The sequence below is a fragment of the Suricata suricatta genome, chromosome 8 (assembly GCF_006229205.1).
Source record: "Suricata suricatta isolate VVHF042 chromosome 8, meerkat_22Aug2017_6uvM2_HiC, whole genome shotgun sequence".
In the NCBI taxonomy this organism is placed as follows: domain Eukaryota; kingdom Metazoa; phylum Chordata; class Mammalia; order Carnivora; family Herpestidae; genus Suricata; species Suricata suricatta.
The window spans coordinates 60731887-60754783 of record NC_043707.1 but is presented as its reverse complement, the minus strand read 5'-3'; the positions used below and the strand labels follow the sequence as shown (position 1 = coordinate 60754783).

General features: G+C 34.7%; 1 long non-coding RNA gene across 1 annotated transcript; it reads right to left on the bottom strand.

The window, feature by feature from the left end:
* Positions 1 to 528: 528 nt before the first annotated feature.
* Positions 529 to 21681, bottom strand: LOC115299398. Its single transcript, XR_003912166.1, has 3 exons — positions 21535 to 21681; positions 17462 to 17549; positions 529 to 799 (listed from the first exon to the last, which is right to left on the bottom strand). It is a non-coding gene; the product is annotated as an uncharacterized LOC115299398 (long non-coding RNA).
* Between the last annotated feature and the right edge of the window lie 1216 nt (positions 21682 to 22897).

Genomic DNA, 22897 nt, shown 5'->3' with positions numbered 1-22897 from the left:
CGCTCATAGGTTATTTCTCTCTCATTTGTCAAAATTAATATATGAATACATTTGTAAGTGAATGAGTAAAATCTGTTCTGAACTTGAACTTTAGAGTACAGAGGGATTGATTGAAAATCTGTGTCCATTAGGGCTCAACCAGACTTGTCTGGTTGGTATCCCTTACTTTAAGCAAACATTAAATTTTAAAATTAATTTTTAACATACCCAAAAAAGGTGGAAGTTGCTTATAGATTGTTTTCTTTACAAGAGGTTTACTGCAAGTTTACTTTTTAAGAATGAGGTACTATTTACATAGAGCAAACATGCAGAACTTAAGTGACCAATTTGATGAGTTTTGTCAAGTAGGTATATGTATGTAGTCAACACACAAATCAAGATACAGTACTTAACCCCTTCTCTCTAGGGGCTATGTTTCAAGACACGAGGTGGGTACCTGAGCCGCAGATAATACTGAACTCTATGCATACTGTTTTTTTCCTATGGATGCATACTTACGATAAAGTTTAATTTATAAATTAGGCATGATGAGAGATTAACAACAGTAACTAATAATAAAATAGAATAATTATAACGATATGCTATAATAAAAGCTATGTGAAGGTGGTCTTTCTCTCTCAAAATAATTTTATACAGTACTCATCCTTCTTGTGATGATGCGAGATGATAAAATGTCTATGAGATGAGATGAAGCAAGATGAATGAGGTAGACGTTGTGATGAAGCATTAGGCTACTATTGACCTTCTGATGACTTATCAGAAGGAGGATCATCTGTTTCCAGACTGTGGGTACCTGAAACTGCAAAAAGTGAAACCACGGATAAGAGAGGACTACTGTATAGCCATTTCCATCATCCCAGAAATTTTTCTTCATGTCCGTTTATAGTCACTTCACCACCACCTACCCCAGGCTGTTACATTCTATTTTCTATCCCTGCATGTTAGTTTGTCCCTTTTGACCTTCATATATTAAAATCATACAGCATGTCATCTTTCATGTCTACCTTCTTTAGTTCTTTGGTTTTGTGAGACTCATTAATCTTGCAGAGTGTTATCAGTATTCCATTCTTTTTTTATCATTGTGTAGTATTCCACTGTATGAATACAGCTTCCACTGATGGATGTTTGTTTCTTGGGTTGGTTTATTATAAATAAATTTGTTAAAACAGTATTCTTGATTAAGATATAATCAACATATATTGTATTAGTTTCAGGTGTGCAGCATAATGATTTAATATTTATGTATATTGTGAAATGATTACCACATAAGTTTAGTTAACTTCCATCACCACACAATTTTTTCTACTGATGAGAACTTTTAAAAACATTCTTATCCAAATCTTCTTGTGAACATATGTTATTTCTCTTAGATAAAAACCAAGAAGTAGAATTTCTTCCCTAGAGTGTAGTTGTGTTTTAATTTTCAAAGAAACTGCCAAGTAGTTTTCCGTAGTTGTTGGATATATTAGAATTCATGTTCATCCATAATCTCACCAATATTTCCAGTGTCAGTTCTAGCATTTCCAGTAAGTGTGAAGTGTATATCATCATGGTTTTACTATACATTTTTCTGACAAATAATGATGTTAAATATGTTTTTATGTGCTTATTGAGCATTCATGTATGTTTTTTATACTGTAGACTTGTTCTTTAACATACTTTTATGAGAAATCATTTTAGTATCTCCAGTACATAGGAAGTACTCAATAAATGTTCACAGAATTGGGTAACCTGGGTGGCTCAGTCAATGATCTGACTCTTGATTTTGGCTTAGGTCATGGTTCATGGGGTGAGCCCCACATTGGGCTCTGTGCTGATAGCATGAAACCTGACTACAATTATCTACCTCCCTCTGTGTCTGCCTCTCCCTTGCTCACACTCATGCACGTATGAGTCTCTTAAAATAAATACATAAACATTAAAAATTTTTTAAGTGTTCACTGAATTAAATAGAAAACTCTTGTAGCATTTACAAAATAAAATACGATTTTGAAATTTATTTGGTTAAATATTTATCCATGTATAAGCTGAGACATATTTATGACTGAGTTTAGCTCTCTGTCATTCATGCTCTGTCAAAATGGGTTTACTCAGTATCATGATTTGTCCAAGTAGCATAAGGCACAAAGAAATCCATATTTATGACTCATAGCAAAATCTCTGAGTGGGGCAATGGAGTAGTCAATACTAGATATTCAACACAAAGTAGAAGAGAAAGAGAAAGAACTTCACCATGAAAGGTCTAAATCCAAGCCCAAGCTCTGCAGTTTGCTAGTTGCATGAATCATTCAACTTTTCTGAGTCCCAGCTAATCATCTGTATAATGGGTATAAAAATACCCTCATCCTTAGATCTACTGATGAGAAATTAACTGCACAAATGTGAAGAAACACAATCCTGAGTTTGCATAGGAGAAAAGGTGTCCTGAGACACAACGTATATAAAGACTATAGATCCCTGGAGAGCTAAAAGACTAAAAGGTTCCAAAATTATGTAAACTGTCTCCAATGCTGTCAGGCTTTTAAAAACAGACTGTGAAGATTATTTGCTACCCATGATAAGATTATATTAGGTCTTCAGATACAGTTCTTGGGTGAATGAAACAGGTCTGTTTAATTAAAAGCAAACATATCTAAAAGTAACAAAGTCTATAGAAAACATGTAGTAATTAGTACACAAACCATATATATAATGGAGACCATTCAAACAAACATAAATAATACAAAATTACACCTACTGTAATTATATTCACTGATTAAAGTCTTGTTTTTATATGAATAGTAACATCCTCTTGAATCAACAATTAAAAGCAAAAAGAAAATATTTTCATGAAAGTGATATAGACTTTCTTCACAGGTTGGAAAAAGATGTTGATCCTAATAAATTTCCACAGTGTTATGACTGCTAAGCCTATAGCCACATTTCAATATCAGTCTTAAAATAAAGCCTCTTCTTGTAATTCTTGTTTAAAGATTTTTCCTATACTTATATAACAGATTAAGAATATAATAATGAGAAGACAAAATGTTTATGATTTATTACTGAAGGTAAATTTATATCAACCACAATTTAAAAAATTTTTTAATGTTTACTTATTTTTGAGAGAGAGAGAAAGAGCATGAGCAGGGGAGGGGCAGAGAGCGAGGGAGACACAGAACTGGAAGCGGACTCCTACTCCTGCTCTGAGCTGTCAGCACAGAGCCTGTCACGGGGCTCAAACTTGTGAAGTGCTAGATCATGACCTGAGCCAAAGTCAAATGCTTAACCGACTGAGTCCCTCAGGCTTCATTATATCAGTCACAGTTTAGATTTAACATTTTGATCATTTCAGTTTTACCACCAGTGTTCTTCAAATTATGAAACTTTCTTCTTTTAATAAATGCATTAAGATGCAGTTCTGAACTATATATTGTTTCTGTGGGGATGTGGGGGTAAAATTTGTTTTTTAGATTTTTTTGTTTATATAAATAATAAAAAGGATAGCAACAGTGATTTAATTATATTACAATCAGGAATTTAAATATTTATGTATACATACACACCTGTGGTATAAAGTTAAAATTTACTCTGTCATAATTTCTATTACTTTGAGATATGTGTCTAAATATTCTTTTATTCTAAGAGGTTATCTTCTAGCAGAAACTTAGTGATAAGTCTGACTGCAAATAAAACAAAATTGTGTGTGTGTTTGTGTGCATTTTCACTTATTATTAAGAACTAAAAGTCAATTGGAGAGAAAAATATCAAGTAGTTATCTCTGTTCTGAAAGTGAATGCAATAGGACTAAGAAATTGATGTAATTTAATGATAAGTTTGGATTTTTGTTGTGTATCTGAGATTCAGGGAATTCTGTTAATGGTTTATATAATGCTTTAGGTGGCTTATGTTCCTTATGCAATTGTTGTATTTGCTGAAAAGGACACATACTGATATTTATAAATCAAATTCGTATTTTACATTCATTAAGTGGTTTAAAGAACTCTAGTGAATTCTGTCATAAATCATGTCAATCTTTTATAATCCAAATTATTTCTCCCTAATTTATCACATTAAGAAACTTGAGTTCTTATAAAATTCTTTTAAAGTGGGTGCTGACTCTAGATCTTCCCTTTTCCACCATGTCCAATAAGCTATCATTTGTATTATTATAATATGCAACACTGTATAATTTTCTGTATTACCCAAGTAATAAATAATATCCATTAGCTGCTGTATACATTTGTTCCTGCTCCTCTAAAATTGGATTTGTTTCTCGTATTCAGGGAGTAAGAACCAGAGTAGTATAATCAGCATAAGTTTGGAGGAAAATTATATTTGTTTAAGTTATACTTAATCTTATTGACATGTTTCATAATATATAGGAAACATAATTTGAAAATTTAATCAGATTGGATCCTCAACTTCCAAATGTAGCCCAGATTTAGAGAATTAGTAGTAGAAGGCAAAAGGAGGCCTCCATAATTTTCACTGAATCCTCTTTAATAGGAATAGTCTCAGTAACTCAAAGGAAGGGAGAAGAAAGTAATTTATGGGAAAGATGTTACAATTAAGAAATCCAAATATCCTGGGGTGCCTAGGTGGCTCAGTCAGTTAAGCGACTGACTCTTGATTTCAGCTCAGGTCCCGATCTCATGGTTCATGAGTTCAAGACCCACATGTGGCCCTGCTCTAACAGTAAGGAGCCTACTTGGGATTTTCTCTATCCTTCTTTCTCTGCCTCTTGCTCCTTCCCTCCCAGAAGGAAGGAAGGAAGGAACAAAGGAAGGAATGAAGAAAGAAAGAAAGAAAAAGAAAGAATAAAGGAAGGAAGGAAGGAAGGAAGAAAGAAAGAAAGAAAGAGAGAGAAAGAAAGAAAGAAAGAGAGAAAGAAAGAGAGAAAGAGAGAAAGAAAGAAAGAAAAAGGAAGGAAGGGAGAAAAAGAAAGAAAGGGACAAAAGAAGAAAGAAAAAGAAAGAAAGGAAAGAAGGAAGGAAGGAAGGAAGGAAGGAAGGAAGGAAGGAAGGAAGGAAGGAAGGAAAGAAAAAGAAAGAAAGAGGAAGGAAGAAATAAAAAGGAAATGAAGGAAGGGAAGAAAGAGAAAAGAAAGGATGAAAGAAGAGAAAGGAAGGAAGGAAGGAAGGAAGGAAGGAAGGAAGGAAGGAAGGAAGGAAGGAGAAAGAAAGAAAAAAGGAAAGGAAAAAAGAAAGAAAAAAGGGAAACGAAGGGGAGGAGAGGGGAGGTGAAGGGGAAGGGGAAGGAATCCAAATATCCTGAGATATTGTAGGCTGGTTAATCTATCCTTTTGAAGATGATTGCTTACCCAAGTAAGAAACAGAAATATATAAAAGAGTAATTAAAACTTGCACCTTAATTAACATGTGTGTATATAGAGTGAAGGAAATAAGGCCAGAAGCAATGCAAAGGGCCTGGAACAATAGCCTGAAGTCAGAGAAAGAGAATCAAGTCAGGTTTTCTTAAAGACAGATCCACTGTGGCACTCACCGGGGTTGTCAACAGGAATCCACAGAAGCAAATACAGATAAAAACACAAAAGATATCCAGAAGCTTCAGCTTCCACTCAGCTCCACTCTGGGACCAGAGGCAGACAACAGGTAGATGTCCATGCAGGCTGGCTGGCCACTCTCTAGGGTAAAGCCATGAAGAATAGGATGCTAGGCCTAAATTATGTACCAGTTAGTCTACAAGTCAGGTGTGTCTGACCCTACTTCCAGGCTAGTTTCCTAAACATGTGAACACTACCTTCAGCTTAAGATTCCTGTAGAAATCTGTTCCTGCTTACCCAAAAGTATTTCTCTAGCTTTGGCATTTATCTCTGCCTTAACTTTCCATACACCCACTCTGTGTTTTCAGAATTTGGCTTTGTCCTTTGATTTTGCTTTTTTGCTTTGCCTTAATTTAGATTTGGTTACTCAGCTCCAGCCTATTTCATGACTGACTCAGAATTCCTAGAGGGTGCTTTCTCTCATCCCTAACTCTATGCCAAGAAACTGCAACCAAAGTATACATTATGCTCAGATCTAGCACTGATTATCACCAGTCCACCCAGGGTTTTTTGTTGTTGTTCAGGTTTACAATGTTACATTAGTTTCAGGTACACAGCATGGTGATTTAACCACTCTATATTATGCTGTGCTCACCACAAATGCAGCTGTCACCGTACAATGCTATTACGTTACCAGTGACTATTTTCCCCATGCTGTAACTTTCATCCCTGTAACTTCTACATTCCACAACTGGAAGCCTGTACCTCTCTCTTCCCCATTTTGCCCATCTGGCAACCATCAGTTTGCTTTTTTGTATTTATGGGTCTGTTTCTGCTTTTTAAAAAAAAGGTTTGTTTATTTGTTTTGTTTCACTTTTTAGATTATATATAAGTGAATCATATGGTCTTTTTTTCTCTGACTTATTTCACTTAGCATAATACCTCGTAGGTCCATAGTTGTCACAAATGGTAATATCTCATTATTTCTTTTTTAATTAATTTATTTTTTATTTGAGGAGAGGGGCAGAGAGAACAAGGGAGAGAAAGAATCCCAAGCAGGGTCTGCGCTGTCAATCCTGGGCCTGACACAGGACTCTTATCTCACAAACTGTGAAATCATGACCTGAGCCAAGATCAAGAATCCAACACTTAATCGACTGAGCCAACTTGATGTCCCTCATTATTTTTTTTAAATCTGAGTAATATTCCGTTGTATACACATACCACATTTTCCTTATCCATTTTTCTACTGAAGGACACTTGAATTTCTTCCACATCCTGGCTACTGCAAATAATCCACCTAGCTTTTTATTTAAGAAAGGAAGTTGATGATGGATTTCTAAGTTGGTTAGAACTGACTGGTTAAGATTGAACCTAAAGGGTAAATATATCAGCTAAATACTAAGAAAAACCTCAAAAAGAAAGGATATGAATTTTTGTGGTATAAAAAGTTTTATACACATTATTTAATTTAATCCATATAATAGTATCATAAGCGTTATTGTGTCTGTTTTGCAAGAGTGAAAACTTAAGAGAAAATAGTTGAATGTAGGTTGTGAAACTGCTAAGTTGTGAAGCTGGGTATAAAATCCAGGGTTTCAATTATAAAATGACTAAATTCTGGAGATCTGAAGTACAACATGATGGTTACAGTTAATAATTGTATACAAGACAGTAGCTTAGAATATAGATCTTAAGTGCTTTCAGCACACACACACAAAAAGTAATTATGATGGATATGTTAATTAGCTTGATTATGGTAATCATGTAACAATGTATACATGCATCGAATCATTACATTATAAATCTGAAATATATATATATGTTCTGTCAATTATACTTCAATAAAGCCTAAAAAAACTGTATAGAAAGAAAATAGTGTTCTCCTGCTGAGTCCTATTCTATAGTATACTTAAGAGGAAACAAGACGGGAAATAAAATCTATGGTTATTGAGTTAAATAAAGTTTAGTTATTTAGAGGGAGTTGAGGATGATTTGGAGCAGTCATTACCATCAAACTGACTGGTTTGGGGTCTGGGGCACCTGGTTGGCTGAGTCAGTTAAGCGTCCAACTCTTGGTTTTGGCTCATGGTTCATGAGATGAAGGCCTGCATCAGGCTCTGTGCTGACAGTGCAGAGCCTGCTTAGGATTCTCTCTCTCCCTCTCTCTCTCTGCCCCTTCCTTAGTTTGTGTGCTCATGCACCATCTCTCCCTCTCTCTCTCTCTCTCTCTCTCTCTCTCTCAATAAATAAATAAAATAAAGAAACTCAAAAAAGGGGGAGTTCTGAATTTATCAGTTTAAGGTAGAGGATCCAAATTGTCCTATGTCTGATTTGACCAATGGATGGCTTTTGTTTGGCCCACAGTGGCTTATTTTTTTTTTAAATAATGTCTTTAGGTAGAGTATACATTCTCCAGCTTATCATAGTTTCTATAATATTCTGTTGCTTTGCCCTGATTGCTAAGTTCATTTATATTACTGATGGGCCTGGTCTTAATAGGCATTTAAAATTGCACCTCTGGAATGGAGACATAGGAGAAAAATGATTATAAGAATGATAAAGTAGAGAGAAGGATATTCACTTGTACTTTTAGGCCCTTTTAATCCCTTTAAGTAAATTTTTGAGGCTGTGACTACCATTTTATGAAGGAGAATACTGAGATCAAAGAAATAATATCATTGTTTTGGAGCACACAGGCCAGAAAGAAGTGGATGGAAGTCCAACTCAAGTCTGATTTCCATCGGAAATCAGTATTTTTGGTGATACACTGTGCTACCTGCCTGCCTCCCTTTCATACCTGATTACCTGGGCATAGCTCTTCAAAATCAAAGCATATGGTCTCTGGTACTTGGGCTTTTATTTTACAACACTTGCTCAGCAATTTCAAACATTAGCAGTAGGTCTCAAATTATATGCTATATAAATATTACCTGGGAAATTTGTGAAAAATACAGATTCATCATCTGACCACACTTGGAAAAACCAAAATATAGAAATTGAAGCATGTGGTAGTGTGAGGCATCATCATAGACATAAGAAAGCAATGAGAGCATCTACTATGAATATTAATGGCAGCCCCTTTTCTATGTGGGTAGTTAATGTTTCCAAACATCTAATGATATATACAAGCTGTGTTGAATTCAGTGAACCTAGAATTCTTTCTTTAGCAGTACATTATCGAATTTTAGAACTTCCTCTATTCAGCTGAATTCTTTTGTTAGTATATATAATTGCAAATTAAGTCAGTGAGAGTCATGCCCAAATGCTTCAGAATTGATATAAATACAGTTGCTGGAAGAATTAAATATTTGAGCTAAGTATTGCCTTTAACCGATTTTAGTGAGAGAATATCTGGTCATACCAAGTTAGTATATGCTGTTACAAAATCAAGTTTATTATAAATTCATCAGAACATGTCATTTGAGTCCTATTCATCAGATTACTCACTGGATTAATGCCTTACATACAGTGAAGTTTCTATACACTTTTGTAAAATAAGTATGTACAAGTATTGAATCAAATGTAATGCACTTATTATAGAATTTTTTAACCAACAAACATTTGGGTATTCCCTTTTGGAATTTGTTTTGATTCCAGTTAATAAGTGTACTCTAGAAAGCATAGTTTTATACCAAAGGATTACCTACCATCTTGCCTTTTTCATCATATGATTCAAAACAATTTTTCTCAATTTTTAAGCATCATAACTTGCATTTTAAACAAGAAAACTTAGATGTGCGTGTGTGTGTGTGTGTGTGTGTGTGTGTGTGTGTGTGTGGTAAATCCACCTGTCTCTTAAGAGAGGGATATTCCTAAGACATTTGAAGCAACTAAGCCAAAATAATAATGATTTTTTTAACAATCTAAAGAGACAACTATGAAAAAGGCAGTACTTAATTTTATATACAAATTCTGATTTTTTTCCTTCTTTTTCTGGTGTCAGAGGCTCATGTGATCCTATTCGAAGCTCGTCACTCTTCATGTGTTCTAATCTATGGTAGAATGCTGCTTCTTCAGCACTTCTCTCTCCTGAATTTTTAGCTGGCTACTTGCCTGTTGCCTCCCTCTCGGTTTTCCTTTTTTCTTGACTTAGCCAAGATTCTTGATGAAAGTGTCTATAGACTCTGTGTCCACTTGCTCGCCTCCTAATCTCACTTCAAGCAGTTGCAGTCTGGGCTTATTTACATAGTCTGTTGACAAAGTCAGTAGATTCTGGCGGTCCTCATCCTACTTGATTGCCTCATTGCATTGGACCCTTCTGACATGTCCTGTTTTCTTTAACATCTCGCTCCCGTGGCTTCAGTGACACTGCTTATAATTGGCTCTCCTCCCACTTGCTTGATTCCTCTTTTCTGTTTCCTTCTTGCTCCTTTTACTCTCATCTCCACTAAATCATGCTGTTTCCCGAGATGATGTCCTTCACTTTTTCCCTTTTCACTCTGCACACTTCCCCTGAGTTACTTCATCCTAGTGAGTCTCAGGTTATGTCTTAGGACTGAGCTCCTCTCTTAAGCTCTCTATAAACTGGCTATATCCACAAAGGTTCACGACGGGCAACTCAGAACACCTTCTTCGAAATGGACTCTGTCTTCTTTCCCTTAACAATCTGCTTTGGCTCACATAATCTTTTATCTGAGGGAACAGTATTAACAGGGAAGGATTGATAACACCCACATAAGAAACCCCTTTGATACTTTCTTGCTCATCTATTAATATGAACGTTATAAAAGCATGTATTAATGTGTGGGATATAATCACAGTGTGAATTTGTATTGCCTTTGTGTCCTTGTTCTATACCGTACTGAAACCCTCTTCTGTAGCTCCCCTAACACTTCTGGGAAGTAAAAAGTTATGAGAATTTAAAGCCAAGTAGTGGCAGGCCTTTTCCTCCCCTGCTACCCTCAGCACACCGCAATCCTGTTCTCTCTGCTATGAAATCTTCTCAGATTCCCAAATCCCTTTAATTCCTGTGGTAGAATTTATTATTTCCTGAATTCTGTTTCCTCAAATTCTTTACAAACTACTATGTTTGTAGCTTGTTTTTAGATTATCATCTTCTTGAGTAAAGGGATTATATTTTATTATCTCTCTATACCTCCACTTTGTAAAGTGTTTATCCTAATTTTGTTGAGAATTAAACACTAGAACAGGAATAAAATACAAATGTATAATCAATGATAACTATGAAATTAAGACCATATAAAATATGGTGTCTTGCCACAATGGAATTGAACTAGATAACAAAAACACACAAAACAAAATACTAGGGCAATTTCTATATATTTGGATACTAGACAATACACTTCAGAATAATCCAGGGTCTGTATGCCTGGGTGGCTCAGTCAGTTAATTGTCCAACTCTTGATTTCAGCTCAGGTCACGATCTCATGTTTTGTGAGATTGAACCCCATGTTTGGGATTCTCTCTTTCCCTCTCTCTCTGCCCATCCCCTGATCTCTCTGTCTCTCAAAATAAACAACCATTAAAAAAATAATCCATGGCTCAAAAAGGAAATTTCAAGTGAAAATTTAAAATATGTTGAAATAAGCATATGGAAAGATGCCCAGCATCATATGTCATTTGGGAATTATAAATTAAAACAATAATGAAATACAACTGTACACCTATTTGAATGGCCAAAATACAAAACATGAAATGAAATGCCTATGAGGATGTAGAACAGCAGCAACTCTAATCATTGGTTGTGGGAATACAAGTGAATACAAATACATTTCCACTTTGAAAATAAGTTTGGCAGTTTCCTACAAAACTTAACATATCCCTGTCATGCAATCCAGGATTCACACTCCTTGATATTTACCCGAAGAAGCTGAAAGGGTATGTCCACATCTACACACAGATATTTATAGCAGCTTTATTCATAATTGCCCCATTTGGAAGTAACCAAGATGTCCTTCACTGGTGAATGGATAAACTGTGGAGGGAGGGAGGGATGAATCAGCTGAGAACAGAGGATCTTTAGATTCTGAAACTACCCTTTATGATACTATAACTATATATATAAAACTATACCCTTTATGTATCATTATACCTTTTTCAAATCCCATAGAATGAACCCTAGTGTAAGCTGTAGACTTTGGGTGATAATGATTTGTCAATGTAGGTTCATTGGTTGTAGCAAATATACCACTCTGGCACAGGATGTAGATAGTGGGGGAGAGGATGCATATTTGGGGGAATATGGGAAATCTCTGCTCAGTTTTGCTAAAACTACTCTAAAAATATATTTTAAATAAATTAAATAACTTGATTTCTAAAGGTAATTTTCTAAGAAATTAGAAAAAGAATCAAAATAATCAACCCAAAGGTGGTACAAGAAACAAAAATAAAAGCTAAAATTGATGAGAAAAACTCATTAGAAGGAATAAATAAATCAAAAAAATGGTTCCCTAATAAAAATAAGATTTTAAATGGAGTTTTCTCAAGAAATTAAACACATAACTATAATATAATCCAGTAGTTTCACTTCTGGATATTTATCAGAAAACAAAACCTCTTATTTTTAAAAGATAAATGCACCTTCATGTTCACTGAAGAACCATTTAAGGAACCAAGACATGGAAATAATCTAAATGTCCATTGATGAATGAATAGATAAAGGGAAGGTGATGTACACACCCATGCACGCACACACACACCCCCACACACATACACACAGTATTATTTATCAATAAAAAAGATTGACATCTCACGATTTGCAACAACATGGATGGACCTTGAATGCTAAGTGAAATATGTGAGACAGAGAAAGACAAATACCCTAGACTTCACTTATGTGTGGAATCTAGAACAAAACAGAACAACAACAACAACAAAACCCCAGCAAACAAACAAAAAAAAACAAGTTCATAGACACAGAGAAAAGATTGGTGGTTGCTGGAGGTGGGGTTGGGGCATGGGAGAAATGGATGAAGAGGGTCAAAAGGTACAAACTTCTAGTTATAAAATGAAAAAGTCATGGAGATATAATGTATAGCATGGTGACTATAGTTAATAATACTGCATATTTGAAAGTTGCTAAGGGAGTAGGTCTTGAAAGTTCTCATCAAAAGAAAAATAATTTGTTACTGTGATCATCTTGCAATATACACAGATATAAAATCATTATGGTGTTCACCTGAAACTTATATATTATATATCGATTATACCTCAATTAAAAAATACTTTAGGTAACTTCCTCATGCAGTTGATTTTTTTAAAGTGAAAATATGCGGGGCGCCTGGGTGGCTCAGTCGGTTAAGCATCCGGCTTCCAGCTTCGGCTCAGGTCATGATCTCACGGTTCGTGGGTTTGAGCCCCGCGTCGGGCTCTGTGCTGACAGCTAGCTCAGAGCCTGGAGCCTGCTTCGGATTCGCTGTCTCCCTCACTCTCTGAGCCTCCCCTGCTCATGCTGTCTCTCTCTATCCCTCAAAAATAAAGAAAAAACATAAAAAATGTAAAAAAAATAAATAAAGTGAAAACATGCACAATCAAGGGGAAAGGAAATATAATTATGGGTTATAAGAAGTAAAAGATTTACAAAAAGAATTATGTTTTTATAACAATAAATTTTAAAATTTAGATGAAATATATGTTTCCTTAGTAAAATGTAAATTCATAAAATTTAATGAAGGAAAAACATTTTTAAAAACTGAATCCATTATCTACTACTGAAGAGATTGGAAAGCAATTAAAAGTCAGTCATTATATAAGATAGTATGATCAGATACACTCACAGCCAAGTTCTACATTACCTTTAAAGAATAAAGAATTATAATATTAATCAAAATAACCTGCACAAAAGAAGGAAATTTCCTAATTTCATTTTTTAATGTTTATTTATTTATTTTGGGAGAGTGAAAACAGGAGAGGGACAGAGAGAGCTTGAGAGAAAATTCTAAATAGGCTCCATGCTGTCAGCATAGAGCCCAACATAGGGCTCAACCTCACGACAGCGAGATTATGACATAAGCCCATATCAAGAGAATCACGCTTACCTGACTGAGCCACTCAGGCGCCCTGCTCCTAATTTCATTTTATGAAGCTACCATACTTTTAATAAAAACTGAATTAAAAAATTATATTAAAAATTCAGTGATTGCCAGAAGTAAGAGTAGAGGAAAGATGCGTAGGTAGAGTACAGAGGTTTCTTAGGGCAGTAAACTATTCTGAATGACATCATGATGGTGGGTACATGTCTTAAAAAAAAAGGAAGTTCAAAAGGATTGAAGTAAAGGAAAATGAAAACACAACATATCAAAATCTGTGGGAGGTAGTTAATGCAGTGCATAGAAGGAAATTTATTGTACTAAATAAAGAAGAAAGGTTTTAATCAATCATCTAAGCTTCCACCTCAATAAACAAAATAAACCGAAAGCAAGCAAAAGAAAGACGAAATTAAAAGATCAGAAATCAATGAAATTGAAAACAGAAAAACAATAGAGAAAAATCAATGAAGCCTCTTGTTTTTTTAAAAGATCAGTGAAATAATAAACTTGTAGAGTTTATAATTCAGAATAATGAGAAAAGATAGAAATCATCAATATCAGGAATGAAAGAGGATGTGTCATTATAGATCCCACAGATATTTAAAGAATAATCAGGGGGTACAATGAACAACTCTGCACACATTAATTCAGCAACTTAGATGAAATGGACTAATTCACTGAAAGACACGAAGTACCAGCTCAGTTTCACAGAATTTTAGTCCAGATGGCAAATATATTCAGGAAAAGCATTGTAATGCTTGTTTATCTGTCTAGGTTCAACTTTTTCTTAGATCTAGAATTTTTAGAAATTATTTCTCCATATGAATATGGAGAATTATATGTATTATAAAATATATATGCTACATATATTTTTAAGGACCATGTGCAAGTATATAGCAGTACACTTTAAAATATCTTCTTTATTGTAAATATTTATATTATTTATGTTGTATTTATATTATTATATATGTTTATATTATTATAGATATTTAAATTATATGCCATCTAGAATTTGTAGTTGGGTTTTTGTAGGAGAATTACTCATATTGTGTCATCAACAGTTGCCACATCTGCTTGAGCACTTAACTCTGTCCTACTCTGCAGAATCCTAAACTCAATAAAGGCAGACACGATGTCATGTTTATTTGTAAACCTTAGAGCTAACACTGTTTCCTGAACACACTGAGTGAAAAGGTTTACAGAATTGAATTCCTTAATACTCTTCTATAAATTTCCAATTGTCCTCCATAAATACTGTATAAATTTACATTTGAACTGAAGTCTATAAAAGTTATCCCATAATTTGTTTTAGCACTGGACATTATTATTATTATTATTATATTAGAAAATTATTTCTGCTTTTTAATATTTCATTTAAAAAATTTATTTCCTTCTCAATCATGTTGAACCTTGCTACCTCGTGTTATTTATACATTTATACTTCTCTTTGATAGACGACCTATTTGTATCTTTTTGTCAGATTTGTTAAAATAATGCCAAATATTAACAAAAGTAAATGATAAACAGAAACAATGTTTATAATATACTTGACAAAAGGTTAATGTCACTAATATTAAAATATTCTTATCAATTAATAAGAATATGAGGCATACATTAATGGAGACAAAATAATCAAGAATGTAAACAGCCTATTTTCAGAAGAATAAATACCATCTACAAATGAACCTACTTAAAATGTTTGACAGGAAAATACTAGTGAGACAAAATTTTTTCTATTATTCTTTCTCATGTATCTATGCATCCGTAATTCTTTTGTGTCTTCTTTAATTTTCAGGCTTCACCATCCTGAAATCATATAGTCTATCTACATTCAATCCTAATATTTTGTGCTTTAATTTTTTCACTAACCCTTTAATTTAAATGGATTGATTTTTTCTAGCATATAAATTAGGGCATGGGTTTTATAAATATATGGTGGAGGCTTTTCTTTTTCTTATTTACAATGACCTTATTATCAATGCACTTTGCTATCAAATACACAGTATTTAAATTTAGAGCAGGTGCATGAAAGTCAATGCTCTTTGAATTTATTTTAGTATCTGCATTGTAATCCTAAACCTTAAGCATTCCACTTAAGTCTTATTGTAAAAATTGGATAAAGCAGCACTCACTGTAGTAATAAATCACTTAGGTCCCTTAAATAATCAGTACATTGTTGAGTCAGTAGACTGCAATAGTAATATTAAGATCTAGGTGTGGGACTATCCCAGCTCTCCCAACATATCACCTGATGTCAGTTGACTTTCCCTGAACCTCTATTTGTTCATCTGTTATATGTGATTTGTGTAGGTTTTTCTTTCTAATCACAGGAACGTTGATGTGCCGTAATGTAGTACATCCTCTACAGAAGCAAACATTTTATTGTCACTCTTTTTAAAGATTTTGCCTAAATAATAGGTAAATATAAGTATTTTCTTACTCTTTTGTGTCCTGTGACTAATAGTGAGATGAAGAATGCTTTCTTAAATTTATTGTCCTTTTAACTTCCTTTCATGTCAATTATCTTTTATCACTTGCTCTTGCTCAATTTTCTATTGGGTTGTGTCCTCTATTTTTTTTTTCTTTTGAAAATTAGATTTAGAGGGTATGAAGAAAACAAATAATTCTCACCTCTCTCTTAGGTTATATGGACACGAAATCCTTTCTCTAATCCAAGGTTTAAATGTATTCCTTTTAAATGACCATCATTCCAAACAATTTCCATGAACAAAAATATGAAAATTATCCTCAAATTTTTGTTTGAAGTCAGGTTATTTATATAGTTACATGAACTAGAACAGTCTAGATCAGTGCTCTCCAGCGTGTGATGTGTAAACCAGCCCCATCGGCATCACATGGTACTTACTGGAAGTATACAGTCTTGGGCCCAAACCCTGCTGAAATACAATCTTCATTTTAACAAAATCCCCGCTGACCTCTATGTAAGTTGAGAAATACTAATATAGATAATGCATTAAGATAAACTCTCAATGCAATAAGGACCTTATATCTGCTAATATATATTAGCCCTTTCTGTGACATATGGGTGGCAAATGTTTTTCTAATTCATAATCTGGGTATATTTTTAAAACTCATGGGATCTTTGTCATACATTTTTAAACTGTTAGGTATTCAAGAACACTTATCTTGTTCTTTATGAATTCTACTCTTGGCTCCCTTAAAAGAAGCTTACCCAACTCAAAATCCTACAAATATTTTGCTATATTTAATTTTGATGTTTTCATTTAAAAAAAACCCACTACGTCTACATGTAATTAACTTTTTTTATAAAAAGCAAAACATAAGAATTTTAAGAGATTTGAATGTGGATTTAATGTGTTACACTTGAGGGACATGTGGGTGGCTCAGTTGGTTAAGCATCCTACTCTGGCTCAGGTCATGATCTTGCGGTCTGTGAGTGTGAGCTCTGTGCTGGGCTCTGCACTGACAGCTCAGAGCCCAGAGCCTGCTCCAGATTCTGTGTACGTGTCTCTCTCTCTCTCTCTCTGCCCCTGTCCCACTCACACTCTGTCTCTCTCACTCTGTCAAAAATAAATAAACATTTTTAATTTACTATGCATGAAAGGCTATTTTATACCTATCTTTTTTGTTTGTTTTTGTTTTTTAATCTTTTATTTTTTTATTTTTATTTTTTAATAGTTTATTGTCAAATTGGTTTCCATACAACACCCAGTGCTCTTCCCCACAAGTGCCCTCCTCCATCACCACCACCTCTTTCCTCTTCTTCCCCTCCCCATTTAGCCCTCAGTAGTTTTTTAGTATTCAATAGTCTCTCATGATTTGCGTCCCTCTCTCTGCCCAACTCTCTTTCCCGCTTCCCCTCCCTATGGTCCTCCATTAGGTTTCTCCTGTTCTCCTGTTAGACCTATGAGTGCAAACATATGGGATCTGTCCTTCTCCGCCTGACTTAGTTCACTTAGCATGACACCCTCGAGGTCCATCCACTTTGCTACAAATGGCCACATACCTCATGTTCACTGGATTATTTGGGGGCCTTTTTCCAGATGTTTTCAAGGCCTTCCAGCCAAGAACCTGAAGTCTTCTGAAGAAGAGCTCTTAGAATGAAGCAAAATATTTTAAATTGATAGATCCACGTGAACTAAATGTATCATGTTATTAGCAGGATGGGTTCTGCCTTTCTTTTTAATTAGGTCTAAGGTAAATGTGAGAATTTTATAGGCTTATCAATAGTAACCACCATGATATTGTAGAATCATGATTTGCATGTTCTAAATATGGATGCATGATTCATTGCTATTGAGTCATTCTTGAAGAAATGGAGACCTGATACTTTATCTACCATAGTGCTGTGCATATCCTTAAAGGCAATAGATTATAATATGTAAGAACTCAGATTCTGGATTCCAACTGCCTAGGTTCAAATCTCAGCTTCACTGTTTAGTAAAGCTGTGGCACTGGCCAGTTATATAAGTCTTCTGAGTTGTTTTCTTCATCTGCAAAATGGAGATAATAGTACCTCCACCAGAGAGTTGTTAGGAGGATTAAATCAGTCAATATTTATAAAGTCCTTAGTTCAGTAACAGGTATGAGTATATGCTGAGGCCTGTTATTTCGTCTGAATAGACATGCAAATCAAATTTAGACAAAGATAGTTATTTAATATTAAGAAGAGGGATATTTTTCTAGAAATTTCCTGTATTAGAAACTAATGATAACAGTTTTTTTTTCTTTTGGGGTAAATTCATATAGAAATAAAAAGATGTGAGGAATTTCTCTAAGTATCAGTTACTAGTTTTCTTTATCCCTCTCCCCAGTCCAGATGCAATTTGTATTGTCTTTTCTCCCTCTGTTCAGTGCCCCTCCTTATGAAACACAGGGACATTCAAAATATAACCTCCAATTAAATCTCCTGAACTTTGTTACATAACAAATAGGTTTGGGTATTCAGAACATATTCACTTATTATATTGTACAGTCACCAATATAGCTTCAATAATAAAAACAAATGAGGATTTTACTGTTAAAGCGAACATTACTTTTTATAATGAGGAGACATAGTCTTCCTTTGACTTTAACATTTTGTCTTGTTAACATCTCTGTTTCCCCTCCTTCCACTCTATCATAATAAAGCTTTTACTGGAAAGGGAAAAAAAACTAACAACAACAAAGAATCACTGCTCTTAAGGGAAGTAGGAGACAATGACTGTTAAGGGTATCAAACTGGATAGCATGTTTTATGTCCAGCTTCTCCCTGCTGCATTTTATTGTTGCCGAAATAAATACTGGCTACTGAAGCCTTATGAAAGTATATAAGTAGCCACATAAATCTGGCTATGACTATGTAATCCATCTCTTTAGAGAGAAAAAGAATAGTTCTCCAAGAGTTGTACAAATATTCTGCCTTTAATATCTTCAGATTTTTGTAGAATACTTTAGCAACAAATTTGAAAATAGTTTTGTGGCTATTTAAAGTTTGAAATTGCACCCACTTTTGTTTCATTTCACAGTAGTTACTGTGCAGATTGTTCCATTATTTCCCAAGTTATAAAGTAATTTTACCGAAAATTTTCAAAAACACTTCATTGACGCAAGCTAAAACTGCATTTTGCTTACAACCAAACGAAGCAACATTTTTGCCATCAAAACCCATTATTACTCTCTTTCCTAAAAGTGTGAAAGAAATCAGAATATATATTTTCCTTTTTGAATAGGAGACTTTTCCCTTAGGTATATATCTAATGTTTGTTTCTGATTTTTCAAGCAGAACGCTCCAATTGCAATCCCCAAACCAAGTGGAGAGATAGATTATGTAATTTCTTATCTCTATGGCATAGGCACTGTACACCCAAACCAAGCATAAAATAACAAGATGAAAATATTATCTGGGTGGCTCATTTAGTGAATAGAAAACCCATCTTCTAGTACCATATATGTTTTCATGGAAATAAAATTGAAAAAGAAGACTAGATTTCTCACAATGTTACTAATATGGAAACACAGCATTGATAAGGCTAGGGAGAAGAATGTCATTGTTTCCAATACCTCATATTTGCTAGCTGTTTGTTATGTGCCTTTTAACACCATGAGTGTAAAACACATGGGAAAATATACTTTTAAAAATAACATGTTTAGATTTAGATAGTTTTACAATGTGAACTCTGGAGATCCTTCTAGGTACAGACAGCTTCTCTAAGAACAATGATTTTACAGAACCTCTTGTGTTTTCCATTTTTTTTTCTTTGTCTGGATTATTTATTTTTTAACTATTTCCTTTTTTATGATTAGCTTATAGCTCTGTGGTTCCAGCTGTTTCATTCTGTGACTCTAAAACCCTATCGCTGGGGAGTTCTGTGTAATTGCCCATAATATGTACCACATTATCCATTTCAGGAACTGTGCTGAAAGACAGCAGCAATAAGGAGTTCCTAAAGGCAGTCTGGTTTACACTAATGGACCTAACAGGAAGGAAATGCAATTTGAAAGAAGCTGATGCATATGTTCTATTGCTGAATATAATGTTTGATTTAATTATTAACTGTCAGTGATGGAGAGGCAGATCCTGTTCAGGCTTACTTAGAGTACAATGCTTTGCATTCAAAGAAAATAAGCGACAAAAGTTTTGTCTTTCGGTCCATGACTTAACAAAAGAATATGATGTTTCTCTCCACTGATACATCATAGTTTCCAAAATTACCTTTACTTTAAGGTATAAATTGGGCAATGAAAATGTCTCGTTAACATTTTCTTTTCATTTCTTTTTCTTTCTTTCCTTCCTTCCTTCCTTCCTTCCTTCCTTCCTTCCTTCCTTCCTTCCTTCTTGACTAGTATTGTACATGAAAACTTCTTCTGATAGGTGGTTTTGAATTAAATACTGAGTGCTAGACTGAGTAACTTTCTAAATCTCTTTCTAGATGAGGGTTCTATCATATGTTGACTGGCAGAAGACATTTCAGTGAAGAGGGCTAAAATGCATAGCTCTCTTTGTCTTCCTCTTTTTCCCAGAAGGAGTGATTTGGCACTCAGCTTCTGTCCATTTCTTTTAATTGGCACTTTGTGACTTCCACTAAGGCTCTTCCTTGCTTTAAAAGCCCATAATTGTGTGTGAAAGGCAGAGAGCAAGATGTAAAGAACAGATTCATTGGAGAGCAAACATATTCATGCCTCTTCTTAGTTACTTTATTCCTACATTGGTACAAAATGACAAAGAAATGGTCATCAGCCCACCAAATTTGCAAGGGAGCTCAGTGGGCAAACTGCTCTGTTGGGTCAGTCAGCTGGAAAAGAGTGGTTTAGTACTATGTGTAAACAGAATAATGGGGCCATGTAATTTTAGTTGTACATTTTATATCTGTCTGGTGAGATTATTATCTTTGACACCAGCCTAGGCAGATGCATAACTGGAGCTGAAATTAAACAATAGTGATGATATTTGGAGCTCATCCAAAATGCTCTCTATTGTTTGTATAAGTGGCTCCAACATCATTATTTGATCCATAATTTCTCATTTTTTATCACACATATGTTCTTGCATATAACAGCACACAACATCAACTCAGTGGGAGGTGTTTTTTCTCTATAATTTCAAAAGGAATTGTTTATTTTTGTCATGAGGATAATAGAAAGCAGTGATGCTTCCGGAAAATACAATACCACAATTCAAATGTCTAATTGATTTAGACCGATTAAGTTAAAAACATATATATAGGGCCAATCTATATTTTTGTTCTTTGTAGCAGCCCAAATGTCTTATTTGAGTGTTTCCATTCTTACTGTGGGCTGACAGAGCCACTACTTTAGTTATGAATGACTGGGATCTGGCTTGCATAGAATTATTACTCAACTGATAGAGTTTAATTCCACTGTCCTCAATTGTAAGGAACTTAGAAGAATATAATTTATCTATGTATTGCCAATGAAAGCAGTGTGTGATGAACTTGAAAAGGTTCAAAACTCAGTTTCTAGAAGTTTATCAATCACAAGTACTGAATTATGCTACCCTAATTCTGTCATTTAAATCAAGCTGCAAAATAGCCATGTTTTCATTTCCCCCCAAAGTGTCTTGTTACAGAGGTTTGATACCTTCCCAAAGGTGATTTTAATAGGACCTCCGATCTTCCACACTTTACTCTTGGGAAACATCATTTTCCAGCCGGCATGGGTGTCCTTAAGCAGCCACCTAATCCATGTACGTAAAACACATCTTCTGTGCACTTCTGAATGTATATATAATGCTTTAAAATCACTGTGAAGAATGGTTTTAAAAAGTATAGTTGTCGTTGTATTTTGAATAGTCACTTGTCATTTTAAACAATTCCCCTCTTTTTTTTTTACTGTGCTCTTAGAGATGATTATTTTAGATCCATAGTTACAAGTTTAAACTTAATTTTCAGAGATCAGGGTTTTAAATATTTTTAAATTCTCAAAGAAAAGTGAGTATGTATTTGGACCATGACTTGCCTGTCCTTTTCAACATTCAAAAATATCATGTGTGGAATCTGTCTCATCCTGTTGCCAAAGTGGGGTATTTGCCCTCGGATTAGATAGGCACCCCTTTTAAACACACACACACACTGAGTAATCCCCATGGAAAGCCCAACACTTCAGATCTGCTTCCAAATGCAGCTTTTAAAAAATAGCCCATCAACAAAATGGGGCTGAGGTCATTCCAGAGGGCAGAGTCCCACGCCTTTGGACGGATGGGAGCATATTCACCCCAATACTAAGAGCTCTGTTTATAAATGCAATGAAAATATTTGAGTGTGCAGGTGTATCTTCATTTCGAATATGATTCCTCCAGGCAGCAAAACAGGTGTTCTGGCTGCATGCTAATCAGGAAAAGGAACGTCTGAAATATGCATCTGCACGCTGGCATCTGGGCAGAGATTGTCCGAACACATTCTCAAGTGCAGAGCCTTCGAAAACAGGCCTCTTTTGCTTTACTCAGTACTGTGAGGCATATTTTGCAGGAGGAAAACCTCACATTCTCCAGCCGTCAGGGACTGCTGCTGTGTATGGCAGCGGAGGCAGCCAGAACACAGACACGGACTAACAAGCTGGCTGAATTTAACACAACTTGGTAAAAGTTTCTAGGTTTTCTGGAAGTGTAAAGTGTTCCCTGACAATGGGATTGGATCTCCAGGAAGGTAGAGGTCAAGGGTCATTGGAAGGAAAGCAGAGAGATGACTGATGCTTATGCAAAAATTTTTTATTCAGGTTCCTTCATTTAGTTCTATTCACTTTTTTAATTCTAATTCCTCCTTTTTTCCTCCTCAGAGACACCTCTGCTCTTTTCCTCCTTCTTAAGACGAGAACTGAATTTTAGTTGATGGGATTTTCAGAATACAAAAATATGGTGAGTTGGATTAATTAGAATATTTCACAGAAACCTCACTGCCTTCAGTTATCCTCTTGACAAAGATAAATGCAAATTCTTACAGGATTT